At 48.4% G+C, this 14,836-nt stretch overlaps 1 protein-coding gene across 9 annotated transcripts in view; it reads right to left on the reverse strand.

Moving 5' to 3' along the window:
• Positions 1-14,836, reverse strand: part of IDH1 (isocitrate dehydrogenase (NADP(+)) 1) — a 201,082-nt gene that overhangs the window by 184,900 nt on the left and 1,346 nt on the right. The window lies entirely within an intron of this gene.

Consider the following 14,836-nt stretch of genomic DNA (forward strand, 5'->3'; position numbering starts at 1 on the left):
CTATAACTTTTTTGAGATGCGGCAACCAGAATTGCATATAGTATTCAAGGTGCAACAAAGGTATTATAACATTCTCATTTTTTGTTTTCCATTCCTTTCCTAATGATTCCTAGCATTCTAGTTGCTTTCTTCACTGGCACTGCACACTAGTGCTGCCCGATTCATGATTCGAATCAGGTAAATCGATTCGCATCGATTCAATTTTTTTAAAATATCAGCCTCCCGATTCGATGACCGACCCTTCCCCGTGCCTTTCTAAAGCAGGAGCGGAAGTGCTGCTTCTTGCTGGCCGTCCACTGCCACTCCTGCTTGAGGGGGAAGGGTCAGTCAGAAAGGCCTGCATCTTCCCCCAGCTTCCCTGCTCCTACCTTAAGGCTAATACGACAGCCTGCAGAATTGCGGTGCTATAGCGATCCCTGCAGCTGCCCGTCGTCCTCAGCGGCACGTTCTCTGCTACGGTCCTGCCACTGCTCTGACGTCAGGGGCAGGATCGCGGCAGAGAGAACGTGCTGCTGAGGATGACGGGCAGCTGCAGGGATCGCTATAGCACCAGTGATCCTGCAGGCTGCTGTATTAGCTGCTTAAAGTAAGTGCGGGGAATCTAGGGGAACATGCAGACTTGCGTGGGGAGCAGAACTTTGTGGCGGGGAGGAGGAAGAGTGCCTTCGTGACTGGGGGGGGGTCCAGGCATAACAGCAGGGAGAAGAAGGAAGAGTGCCTTCGTGGCAGGAGGCAGGCCTGTGCAGAGGGAGGAGGAGAAAGGAGTAAAAGAGGGGAGGGGAGATGCCATACCTGGGGTGAAGGGAAGAGAGAGACCAAACCAAAAAGAGGGGGAGGAAAGCAGAGGAGAGGTGCTGGACTAATGGAAAGAGGGGGAGAGAAATGCAAGACCACAAAGGGAAGGGTACAAGAGGGACAGATACTGCTCCAAAGTAGGTAGGCAGGGTGCAGGATGGCAGGAGAAATAATAGGAGAAAGCCTGTACCTGGGGAAGGGGATACAGGAGGTAAAGAAGAGAGAAAAAAGAAGCTGGATATGGGGAGAGATAAGATACTGGGCATGGAGGGAGAATAGAACAGGGACACAAGGGGGACAGGAACACAGAAGAGATATGCTGGATGAAAGGGTAGTTGAGAAAAGGAGAGATGGTGGATCTGTTGGATGGTGGGGTCCATTGCTGCAGCTGCGGGGGTGGGGGGTGGGGGAGAGGGGGGATGGAGATGAACAAAAGGAAAGATGCCAGACCTCCGGGGGAGAAAAGGGAAACAGAAGGGGAGGACAGAGATGGAAGATGGATGGTTAGCACGGAGAAAGGAGGAGAGCCTGATCAGAAGACAACCAGACCAACATGGGACCAACAAGATTTGAAAAATAACCAGACAACAAAAGGTAGGAAAAATAATTTTATTTTCTGTTTTGTGATTACAATATGTCAGATTTGAAATGTGTATCCTTCCAGAGCTGGTGTCAGATCGCAAATGTGAGCTAGGATTTAACAGAGAGAGGAAATATATATTTTTGTTTGTTTATTTTGTTTACACTACAGGACCAATGTGGGTAGGAGAGGGCAAAGGGGGTGAAGAGGCTATAAAATAAACTTACCAGGATGTTTGGAAAAAAACACCCAATTGGGCAGGAAAATCAAATCGAATCATCAATTCAATATGCTGAATCGGATTTAATTTTTTTTTTCTGAATCAGGCAGCACTACTGCACACTGAGCAGAAGATTTCAATGTATCATTAAAATGATAACACCTAGATCCTTTTCCTGGCTGGCGACTCTTCTGAGGGACCTTATATCAATCACATAGCTATAGTTTAGGTTCCTCTTTCTCACATGCATCACTCTTCATTTGCTCACATCAAATGCCATCTGTCATTTGGCTGCCCAGTCTCGACAGGTCCTCTTACAATTTTTCACAATCCTATGCTTTAACAACTATGAATAACTTTGTGTCATCAGCAAATTTAATTACCTCACTAGTTATTTCCATCTCTAGATCATTTATAAACATATTAAAAATGCAGCAGTTCCAGCATAGACCCCAGGGAACTCCACTATCTATCCTTCTCCATTGAGAATATAAAAGGGTGAATCAAAAATTTAAGGCAATTGTTAAATTACGTAATAACTGGAACAGAGCTAGCAAAATACGCTGCATGTTGGATAGTTTATCCACACACAGTACAGCACTCGGTCTTTAGTCATGTGGCAGCCACGAGGTCAGAAACATGGACCTTTATTGCAAGATTGCACCATCAAAGAACAAAGTGCAGTATTGCACTTTCTTTGGGCAGAGGGAGTGAAACCAGTGGAAATTCACCATCAGATATTGACTCAGTATGGATATAGCACCTTGAATCAAGGAAGGGTTTATGAGTGGGTAAAAAGTTTTAAAGCAGGAAGAACAGGTGTAACTAACTAAGGTTGTTCTAGTTGCCCATCAACATCGTGCACACAAGAGCACATTAACAGGGCAGATGCCTTGATTAGAGAAAACCATTGGATAACAGTGTTTCAATTGGCTGCAAATTTGGATATCAGCTATGTATCTATATTTGCCATAATGTATGATGACGTGGGATACAGGAAAGTCTGCACATGATGAGTTCCCAAAGAGCTTTACTGATTTGCATGTGGAGGTTGCGACCCAGTTCCTGAGATGGTATGAAGAAGATCCTAGTATTCTGGAGAGAATTGCCACCAGCGACAAGACATGGGTGCATCACTGCAACCCAGAGAGCAAAAGAGAAAGCATGATGAAGTAAAGGAAGCGGTGCTCACCAAGCTTCAGGAGCAGCCAAAAAACTTGGAGTGCAAAAGTTAGTACTACAGTGGTGCCTCACACAACGAACTTAATCCGTTCCAGGAGCAAGTTTGTTATGTGAAACGTTCGTTGTGTGAAACGCGTTTTCCCATAACAATACATGTTAAAAAAAATAATTCGTTCTGTAGCATAAAATATGCTAAGATGACATAAAAAAAGATAAATTTTTGGTTATTATTTTTATTTAGATACATCTAAAAACATAATTGTTTTTTAAAACAACACACATTTTTTAAATTTAAAGACAGACTAAGTAGAGTCTAATTTTACAGTGAGAGGGCAGAGTCTCAGCGGCAAAAACTGGGACTTAACTGTTCATTTTTTTTTTTTTTTCTACCGTGTTTCCCCGATGATAAGGCAGGGCCATCAAATAAGACAGCCCCCCCTTTTTAGAAAAAAATGTAAAATAAGGCACCCCCCCGCCAATAAGCCACCCACCGATACCTGCGCTTACCCGAATCGGGTGGTACGGTGGGTGACTCCGTGTGGTCCCTGGCACCCCCGACACGATCGGGGCAAGAGGGAGCTCAAGCCCTCTTGCCCCCCCCCGACTCCCCGACACGATCGGGGCAAGAGGGAGCTCAAGCCCTCTTGCCCCCCCCGACTCCCCGACACGATCGGGGCAAGAGGGAGCTCAAGCCCTCTTGCCCCCCCGACTCCCCGACACGATCGGGGCAAGAGGGAGCTCAAGCCCTCTTGCCCCCCCGACTCCCCGACACGATCGGGGCAAGAGGGAGCTCAAGCCCTCTTGCCCCCCCCGACTCCCCGACACGATCGGGGCAAGAGGGAGCTCAAGCCCTCTTGCCCCCCCCGACTCCCCGACACGATCGGGGCAAGAGGGAGCTCAAGCCCTCTTGCCCCCCCGACTCCCCGACACGATCGGGGCAAAAGGGAGCTCAAGCCCTCTTGCCCCCCCGACGCCCCGACACGATCGGGGCAAAAGGGAGCCCAAGCCCTCTTGCCCCGCCGATTCCCCAACTCCCCGACAATATCGGGCCAGGAGGGAGCCCAAGTCCTCCTGGCCACGGCGACCCCCTAACCCCACCCTGCACTACATTACGGGCAGGAGGGATCCCAGGCCCTCCTGCCCTCGACGCAAACCCCCCCCCCCCCCCAACGCCCGCCCCCCCCCCCAAGAACCTCCGACCGCCCCCCCAGCCGACCCGCGACCCCCCTGGCCGACCCCCACGACACCCCCAACCCCCTTCCCCGTACCTTTCTGTAGTTGGCCGGACAGACGGGAGCCAAACCCGCCTGTCCGGCAGGCAGCCATCGACGGAATGAGGCCGGATTGGCCCATCCGTCCCAAAGCTCCGCCTACTGGTGGGGCCTAAGGCGCCTGGGCCAATCAGAATAGGCCCGGGAGCCTTAGGTCCCTCCTGGGGGCAGGGCCTGAGGCACATGGTCGGGTTGGGCCCATGTGCCTCAGGCCCCGCCCCCAGGAGGGACCTAAGGCTCCCGGGCCTATTCTGATTGGCCCAGGCGCCTTAGGCCCCACCAGTAGGCGGAGCTTTGGGACGGATGGGCCAATCCGGCCTCATTCCGTCGATGGCTGCCTGCCGGACAGGCGGGTTTGGCTCCCGTCTGTCCGGCCAACTACAGAAAGGTACGGGGAAGGGGGTTGGGGGTGTCGTGGGGGTCGGCCAGGGGGGTCGCGGGTCGGCTGGGGGGGCGGTCGGAGGTTCTTGGGGGGGGCGGTCGTTGGGGGGAGGGGGGGTTTGCGTCGAGGGCAGGAGGGCCTGGGATCCCTCCTGCCCGTAATGTAGTGCAGGGTGGGGTTAGGGGGTCGCCGTGGCCAGGAGGACTTGGGCTCCCTCCTGGCCCGATATTGTCGGGGAGTTGGGGAATCGGCGGGGCAAGAGGGCTTGGGCTCCCTTTTGCCCCGATCGTGTCGGGGAGTCGGGGGGGCAAGAGGGCTTGAGCTCCCTTTTGCCCCGATCGTGTCGGGGAGTCGGGGGGGCAAGAGGGCTTGAGCTCCCTCTTGCCCCGATCGTGTCGGGGAGTCGGGGGGGCAAGAGGGCTTGAGCTCCCTCTTGCCCCAATCGTGTCGGGGAGTCGGGGGGGCAAGAGGGAACCAGGCGGAGAGAGGGCAGTTAAGCGCAGTGCCTGCGCGGAAGGATGCAGCTCGGGCGACTTCGTTGTGTGAAACGAAGTTCGTTGTACGGATCAAGACATAAAGTTCGTTGTGCGCAGCGTTCGCTGTGCGAGGCGTCCGTTATGCGAGGCACCACTGTATATAGAAAAATGATATGTTCAGTTGCTCAGTTACTTCTATTAAAGCCTTTAAATGTATTTTGCCTTTACTTTTTTTTTTTATATAATCTCATATTAGGACAATGTGCTAAATAACTTACATTTCTAAGCCCACTTAGAATGCATATATAATCTATGCAAAAATTTTGGTCTCCTCATACTAAGATCTTAAGGGTAGAATTTATGTCATCATCTAGTCTTTAATGGGAAGTTAAAATGAAGATTCTCTCAGGGAAAATGTCTCCGAGTTAGTTTTGCGCATATCATAACAGTAATAAACCTCACTCCCAAGCCAGCATACATTGAATATGATCTCAATAACATAACATAAGAATTTATTTCTAGACCACCATTACCGTAAAGTTCAATGCGGTTTCTAAAAGACTATCTACGATACATAAATCAACATGAAGAATATGTTAGTATTAAGAGCTAAGAAATTTAATATACAAGAACGTCTTGTTCCTGTAATGAAGGTAAGAAATGGATGATGATGAAAGCCGCTTGAAATCCTTGTTCCATAAAGCAATTTGAAAAGAGAGGGTTTTATCATATCTTTTGTACCTACAGCCCTTAGATGGAGGAAAACCAAAAAAGGCTTTGGCAACATGTGAGTGTTGCTTAGAAGAATAACAAAACAACTCAGTTAGGTAGGATAAAACGAAACCCATTAATACCTTATAATAGAGACACCCTAATTTAAAAAGAATTTGTGCCTCAGGTTTACAGTATAGCTAATGCTCTGTGTGCCATCATTTACTATGTTACTCTTCAGCTTGAGTTCTCAAGCAAAGTCCTGGGCATCATCATAGACTCCTCTCTCCCCTTCAATGACCACCTCAACTACTTGGTAAAAAAATGCTTCTTTAGCCTTCATATGCTGAGGAAAGCGAGATCCTGCTTTCATCATTCTCACTTCGCTGTCCTTGTTCAATCTACCATCCTCTCTAGACTGGATTATTGCAACTCCATCTATATAAGCCTAAGAAAAACCTCCATAGACTCCAGTTAATTCAGAATGCCGCGGCTAAGCTTATTTTCGCAAAATGCAAGTTTGACCACGTCTCCCCACTCCTGCCCAAGCTTCACTGGCTTCCAGTACACTCTAGAGTCCTCTTTAAATGTGCCTGCTTAGCCTTCAAGATCCTACATGGCATCCTTCCTCCCGTTATCCCACTCTTTTGGAACTTCTCAAACCCTAACTCTACCAGTCCCTCCCAAAAACTGAAACTATCATTCCCCTCTACAAAAGGTATATCCCGCACAGGAAAACTAGGAACATCCCTCCCCTTTAGAATCACAGAACTCTGGAAAAACCTCACATCCCCACTCAGAAATTCAAGCTCCCTCCAATCCTTCCGCAAACACCTGAAAACTTGGCTCTTTTCAAAAACCTAACACCTCCCGCTCTCTAGTACCCTTGTCCCTCTCTTTCTTCTTAGTTCCTTTCCTATAACCCCTCATTGTAGTTCCTTTCTATTCTAACTGTAAACCGTGCCGAGCTCTACGTTCACGGAGATGGCGCGGTATACAAACCTAAGGTTGAGTTTAGTAATGTCATTATAATGGTAATTAATGAGCAAATCCTGTAAATAGTGCCCCTTGCTATGGTTTTAAACAGTTGTGGCTGCCCAATTATCGTTCATTTAGCTCCATGATTACTTGTAATTGACATTTTTGCTAGTATATAATAGCAACATAACAGCAATATATCTTTAAAACTGAGATTGTATGATTTTCCCCTTATCTTGTGGACTTGATAATACATGGGATTTCTTCCTTTTTTCCTTATATTTTTTATTACTTTGCCTTATTCTAATTGAGGTTTATATGCCATGTCCATTTCTGTACAAGCTGATTTGCTTAGTTAATTTATTTTTGCTTATGAATTGTTACACTTAAATTAATAAAACTAGGGTTGAAAGGTAGGAACAAACTCATGAAGACAGCTCTACTATGCAGAAACACCACCTCCATCATCTCTGAAACTCAAATCTAGCTTTTACTAAACTGACAAAATATATGCACCATAGGCACTAAAGCACAGGTGTCAAACTCAAGGCCTCTGGGGCAAATCCGGCCCGTCTGGTCGTTATATGCAGCCCTCGATCCAATCCCCCCAGTTTTACCTTGTGGCTGGCTCCCTCCTCACAGCCGTAATGTGCACAGAGCCGCATGTAGCGGCTCTTCGTGTGTCCCACACCTCATCCAGAAGCATTTCCTCTGACGTTGCGATGTCAGAGAGAAGGCTTCCGGATCAGGTGCAGGACGCATGAGGAGCAGCTGCACGCGGCTCTGTGCACACTACGGCTGTGATGAGGGAGCCGGTTACAAGATGACACTGGGAGGCATTGGACTGCGGGCTGCATAAAACAACCAGGTTGGAGCCGGCCAGGTTAGACATCTGCTGGAGGGAGGCACAGCATGGAGGGAGGGAGACAACAAAGGTAGGGGGAATAGTTTTATTTTCAACTTAGTGTTTGAATTGTGTCAATTTTGAGCTTTTTAAAATGCTGTCTATCTTTTGCACTGCTCAGGAAGAAATACATTTATTTCTTTTTCTCTGGGGGTTGTACTGCATGCAGAATCTTGAATCTTAGGGTGTTTTTAAAAATATATTAGTACTTTTAGTTTGGGGTCCCATATTTGCATAGGGGTTATCTGTGTTCTGATAGGAATGAATGTTGAGAAGCATACAGTGTGTTTTGTGTAGTTTAATTTTGTGGTTAACCATTACCAATATGTGTTAAGATTATATTGTGTGTGTGTATATATGGAAAAATGGTGTTATAATTAGCATTATTATAGGGACAGGGTCTGGGGCGGAGATTGGGCGGGCTCTGGCCCGCGACTTAGCCTGCGTTTTGGATTTCATCCCCTTAATGTGATTGACACCCCTGCGCTAACGAATGCTGTTTCTTTCTAAAGAGACCATCTTTTAGCTCAGTAACTAAAGGAAATAACAAAACTGAGTAATGGTCTAGTGATTAAATCCCCACCTGAATACAAGGGAAGTTCCTTATGATCTTTGGCAAGTCACTTAAGGGGCCTTTTATATGGACTTCTTAGCATTTATGCTAGGCTTTAATAATAAGGCCCCTTACTCCTCACTGCCTTGCATACAAACTTACCCCCTCCTTTACAAAGCTGCGCTATAATTTTTTAGCACTGGCCACCGCAGTAACAGCTCGGACACTCATAGGAATTCTATAAGTGTCAGAGCTGTTACCACAGTGGCTGGCGCTAAAAATGCTAGTGTGGCTTTGTAAAGGAGGGGATTAATGCATGCTAAGCTTTAATAAAAAGGGGCCCTAACTGCTAAGAAGTCCAAAGATATAAAATGGGCTTCTTGAAAATTTAGCACAAGCTAAGCTTTAGTAAAAAATTGTAATTTATTTATTTATTCAATCAGTTTTCTATACCACTCCAAATTATGACTTTCCAGCAGGTATTTTAGGACCTGTGGGTGTAATTTTATAACAAGTTGCCTAGATTAAGCAGTTAAAAGAGCATCTATTTTATAAAGACACAAGGGGGGGTCACGTGATGAGTCTGCCTTGATAAGACGTGTATTTTTGAGCTCTACGACCTCGGGTTTCCTAAACTCTGCTTAACTCTCTTTACAACACTGTTTGCCTGTCTTTGCTCCCACCTGACCTCTTACTAAGGTTGTGGGCGCGAAGGGGGTATCCTGCGAAACAGCTGGCACCTTGCATGCCGGTACGATTGGCGAAGACACCTAAGCACAAGTCGGCCTTGCCTGGGGCTAAGATGGCGGCATCCCCGACTCCCCTTTCTGCTCCGGCACAGTGGGGTGAATGGGCTCAAGAAATCTCACGTATGGTAACGGCGGTCCTAGAAGATCATCTGCATAAACTGCAGTCTGCTGTGGAGGGCATTAATAAGAGATTTGAGTCCCAAACTAATCGCATCGCAGTGGTGAAACAGCGCATTTCTGATGGGGAAGATGCGGCGCTACAAGATCGCAATAGTGTGCTCGCCCTGCAGGTTCAGGTGGCCACGCTGACTAGCCGACTGGATGATCAGGAAAACTGCCAACGCCGAAACAACTTACGTGTGGTGGGTCTTCCGGAGCTCTGGGCAGATCAAGATCTTTACAATTTTTCCCAAGTCTGGCTCCCGACGCGGCTGGGTCTGGAGCCGCCAGCGGCTGGCTTCCTCTGCGAAAGAGTGCATCGCATGGGGCAACGCTCGGGGGATAAGAACCGTACCCGAGCAGCGATCGCTAAATACCTTAACTGGAAAGAGAAAAAGCTAATCCTCCAAGCTTATCGGAAGGCAGGTCTGCTGGAATATGAAGGGAGGAAGCTGTTGTTGTTTAATGATTACTCTCTCCACGTGGCTTCCCTCCGCAAAGAAACGGCGCCTCTGTGCACAGCATTCCATCGGCAGGGAGTGCGCTTTGCGCTCGTCTACCCGGTGTCCCTGCGCATCTGGCGGGAGGGGAAGCCCCATACATTCCCGGACCGAGCGGCCGCCCAGCGCTATTTGAACTCTTTGCCTGCCAGTGTCAACGGTGGAGCCCCTGCAGCGGACCTGGCCGTTTGATCTGCTCTGATTTGGTAGTCTGCATTTTGTCTCTGTGGCCTTCCTTTAATTGTGAGTACCGTTGGATATTGGAGGCTCGGATTTCTGAGCCCCTCAGAGTTGTGCTGTCTGGTTTCTGCTGGCACGTGAGGGGATGAATTGCGGGGCCCGGGATATGCGGGGCCTGGTGTTTCGGCTGTGCCCTTCTTTTGCTGTTGGTCCAGAAGGCTGGACTGTCTTCTATGGACCATAGAAATCTTTATTTCTTCCCTGATGTTGTTGACTTTTCCACCTGGACTGCCTGTGAGCTGTTTTTTCCTCCAGCGGTGGTTGGACTTCTCTGTTGTATATTTGACAGTTGTACTCGCTATGGGGGACTCTGGGTCTCTGAGAGCTCAGTAGGGGACATTAGGTTGCTCCAGTTTTTGGGAGCACAGTTCATTGTTTTCTTTCTTTTTTGTAAGGGGTTGGGTTTTTGGGGGTGCCTCTGGGGATGGTTTTCTCTGGGGGAGGGGGTGGGGTTGTTCTCAGTTTTTTCCTTCTGTATTGGGGGGAATTGGGATGGCTCTGGGGAAGCTTTTCTCAGGGGGGAGGGATAAGGCTGGTGAAGAGAGGGGAGAGGTTGGGGTGGGGGTGTGGATGTTGTGTTTGAATGGGGGTCTGTGTGGCAGTTGTATGTATGGGTTGGGGAGAGAGCTGTGTGTGTGGTGGTGCAGCGATCTTGGGGGGTGCACCTGGTTTAGTGTCCGGTGCTCTTCTTTAGAGTGTTCCGGTTCCAGTATTCCTGGATGGGAGGCCTAGCTGGGGGGCTGCCCGTCTATTGTATTTCATTGTCTCCTGTTATTACATCTGGGGAACTTTTTCCTAATGACTAAGTTGACTATAGCTACCCTAAATGTGGACGGGATTCATTCTCCTATTAAGAGAAAAAAAATTTTAACCTGGTTCCGAAGGAGGGGAACTGATATCGCCTTTGTGCAAGAAACCCATCTTTCCATTGCGGAGCACCTCAAGCTGCGGAGAGACTAGGTGGGCGAAGTCTGCTCATCTTCCCTTGGTACCCGGAAGCGAGGGGTTGCCATCCTTATTCATAAACAGTTTCCCTTCCACACTCATAAAGTTCTCCAAGATCAGGATATGTTATAGTCTTGGGGGGAATTATGGGGGCACAAGTGGTTATTGTGTAATCTGTATGCTCCTAATGTGTATAATCATAAATTTTTTTCAGCTTTGCTTGCCAAGATAGCCATGTATCCTGATTACCAGCCGTTGGTGGGAGGGGACTTCAACATCACTGTAGATCCTGCCCTGGACTGTAGTCTAGCAAAGACAGGGGCAAGGGACCACGGAGCTAAGGGGGTAAATTTTCTGCTTAGCCAGTTGCAGTTGTTGGGACATCTGGAGGATTTTGCACCCAATGGAACGCACTTATACCTTTTATTCCCACCCCCACAATGTATATGCTAGGTTGGATTAAATGTTGGTATCGCCCTCTCTGCTCCCCAGGGTGTATGGGATAGATATTGAGGAGGTTCCCTTGTCGGACCACTCACCTGTTCAGTTTACGCCGGAACCCGGGGAGCGACATTGGAAATTTCCGTGTTACCTCTATAGAGATCTCGAATTTCATAAATATCTTCGGGAAATGGTTAGAGTATAGTTCTCATAATAACACCGACGATGTTCATCCAGTGACCTATTGGGAGGCTTCCAAGGCGGTTCTGCGGGGGTTCATTATTGCTTATCTTTCTCGCAAGCGGAAGTCCCTGGATGTGGAGTTACTGACTCTATCGGGGGAGCTTCGACAGTTGAGGGCGCGCCACTGTACTTCTCTTTCAGTGGATGATAAACTTCGCTTGCTGACCGTCCGGCGGCAGATAGATATAATCTTGACGCAGCAGGCCTCCCGCGATATCTATTTTCAACGGTATAAATTGTACGCCTGGGGGGGTAAGACAGGGAGACTGTTGGCCAATTTGTTCCGGCCTTCGCACACCCGTCAGGTTATTCTGTCCATCCGGGACCCGAAGGGTACTTGTTTCACGCAGGAACGGCAGATTCAACAGCAATTCGTTCACTTTTATGAATCTCTGTATGCTAACCGACTGTTCTCGGACACTGATAGAGATGCTTTCTTTCAGGGGCTTACGCTCCCTAGGCTGACAGAAGCCCAGCTGGAGCGTTTGAATGTCCCTATTAGTCCCGGAGAGGTACAGCTTGGTATTAAGAAGCTTAAGTTAACTAAGGCACCTGGCCTAGATGGGTTTGAATCAGAGTACTACAAGATTCTGTCGGATCAGATCTCTCCTGCTTTGGCGGGCGCTCTCTGAGAACCGGGGTTTGGGGACTCCTAATATGGCCCACGTTGTGCTGTTGCCTAAGCCTGGCAAGGACCCGGCCCAGGTGGGTTCTTATCGGCCTATTTCTCTCCTTAAGCAGGATGCTAAACTTTCTGCCGCAATCTTGGCGCATAGATTGAATGCCTTTTTGCCGCTGTTGATCCATGAGGACCAGGCAGGATTTGTGCCGGGTCGATATGCGTCGATGAATCTGGTCCGAGCTTTGATGGCCCTTCATTCCAGGCGTGGTCTGGAGGGAGAATCGGCTACTGGAGGCCTGGACATGGAGAAGGCATTTGATAGTATCTCTTGGCAATATCTCTTCTGGGTTCTGCGTCAGTTTGGCATAGAGGGTTCTATTCATCATTGGATCGGTAGCTTATATATACAACCGTAGGCCAGACTTTTAGTCAATGGTCAGTTTACTGAACCGTTTGCTTTGGGAAGGGGGACGCGACAGGGCTGCCCGTTGTCCCCGTTACTTTTCGTGTTAGCTGCTAGGATTTCGTGGCTGCTAGGATTTGAGGCGATCCGACTATTCAGGGTATTCGCATTGGGGGCAAGGAAAGTCGCATTAATCTTTTTGCCGATGATATTCTCCTTTATCTTGACCAACCCCGACGGGATCTGGGGCAGGTCCTTGCTTTGGTTCGCTCCTTTGAAGATCTTTCTGATCTGTGCGTTAACTGTGATAAATCTGAACTTCTTCCCTTATGGTCCACTAAGGTGAAGACCTGGCATGCAAGCTTAGAGATACCACTGGTGAAGGGGCCGATGCGTTACCTTGGTGTATACTTAAGCTTCTGTACCAATATAATGTGACACGTCATTTGGAGGCGATTCAGCATTTGTGTGATAAATGGAGAGATCTTCCGCTGGGTGTTTGGGGTCATGTGGCTTTGACTAAGATGGTACTTCTCCCTAAGATCTTGTATCCGTTGCAGGCTGTGCCGCTTTGGGTTACTGATAAAGAGGTGCATCTGTTTCGTTCGATTATCTCCTCCTTCATTTGGCATCATAAGCGGGCAAGGATTAACTATGCCACCTTGGCTTTGGATAAATATAGGGGTGGTTTGAACCTTCCTGATCTTCGCTATTATAAAGTCGCCGCTCTGTTTCGCTTTATTCATGAAGGATGGTCGGGTTGTTATAGATTCTCTTCCCAGGGTTGGGTAGAGTCCTGGTGTGCCCCTCACTCGGTCTTGTCCCTTCTTCACACCCGTTGTCGGCTATACTGACTTTCCACCGGGAGTGGGCCACGCATGGTTTCGGCAGTGGGAGCAGAGAGGGGGTAGAACTCTTCAAGACCTCCTTACAGGGGGGGGGGTATTTTCCTTCTTTTGCCCAGCTGCAGACTCACTGGCAACTGCCTCAGACTCACTTCTGGGCTTACCTTCAGGTTCGGCATTATTACTTGTCCCTTGGCCGTCAATGGGGGGATGCTTGGCTCTGTGGTCCCTTGGATGTTCAGTTTTTTCAGGTATCTCCTGCTTCTAACAAATTAGCTACCTGGTATCGGATTCTGAAGAACGCATCGGACATGGGATCTATTGATCGACTGGCTTCCCAGTGGCAATCGGAGCTTGGCACTATCCTGGATCGTAAGGCATTTCTTGATCTTTTTGCCACTGTGCACGCCTTCTGGGGTTCCACAGAGTTTAGGGAAATGCAATTTAAAATTCTGCGTCGGGCTTATATTTCTCAGGCTCAGGGGGCTTGTATGGGCCTCTGGGAGGGAGCAGTTTGTACTAAATGCAATCGTTTCTTAGGTACCCTTACACACCATTTTTTGGAATGCCCTTCTTCTGACTTATGGCTGCAAGTTCTTCCTTTATTGGAGCGCATTCTCCAATGAGCTGTGCCATGGTCTTATGGTTTCCTGCTCTTGGGAGATCAACGCGATTTGATTGAGGGAGAGCTAACGTTTCCCCAGCGCAGGGTTCTCTACATGGTAAAAAAGCTCCTGTTGCAGCATTGGGTGGACAACTCGGTGGCATCCTTGCCGCACTAGCTGGCTCGTTTGGCTGAGGTGGGGCGGTATGAGCTTCAACGTGTCCCTAGGTCTGGGAATCTGGCATCCGTTGCTATCGAGCTCTGTGGCAGCGGGCGTTGAGGGTCTGTTCCAGCTCGGAGCCAGTGGACCAGGAATCCTTACCTTGATTCTTCTTCTAGGTTGGGCTGTCGCTCTCTCTCTTTTTGTTTTTTTCACCGGGTGGCTGCACTTGTGTGTGGGGGGGTGTGAGCCTTTGGGTGTTTGGATGTTTGGAGGTATGAGTGTGGAGCGCTTGTTGTGGTCTGAGGCCGAGTGCTTGGGGTTTGCGTGTGTTTGATTGGGGGAGTTTGGTATTTCAAAATATCAACTGCGATGGGCATCCACCTATTGGGCTCTTGTACTGAGCAATAGAGAATGACACGGTGACAAAATTCATCACCGTTCCCGTCCCCGTGGATAACCGCGGAAAATAATCATTTTCTAGTGTCTATTTCAATCTCAATCCTTCTACACCAGCATTCTTCAAAGCAAAGCTTGCGGGTCAGTGGATGTGCCCAATTATACTCTGATTCTTCCCTCTCTCCTTAAGGAATGACATGAAGATGGTTTCCCGCGGTTATCCGCGGGGACGGGAACGGTGATGAATTTTGTCACCCTATCATTCTCTACTGAGCAACATTTGCTGTCATAGTTTTCCAGTGCTGTTTTTCTGCCTGCTCTGTTTTATGATTACTTTGATCTTGGTTGTATGTTCCTTTGCAGTTGCTAATAAAGATAATTAAAAAAAAAAGATACAAAAGGCACTTTGGGCCAGATTATCTAAACAATTCTTGATCTTCATGGTCTCTTTCCATTTCTGCTCTCTCTTCCCCC

Source organism: Geotrypetes seraphini, chromosome 5 (assembly GCF_902459505.1).
Source record: "Geotrypetes seraphini chromosome 5, aGeoSer1.1, whole genome shotgun sequence".
NCBI lineage: Eukaryota > Metazoa > Chordata > Amphibia > Gymnophiona > Dermophiidae > Geotrypetes > Geotrypetes seraphini.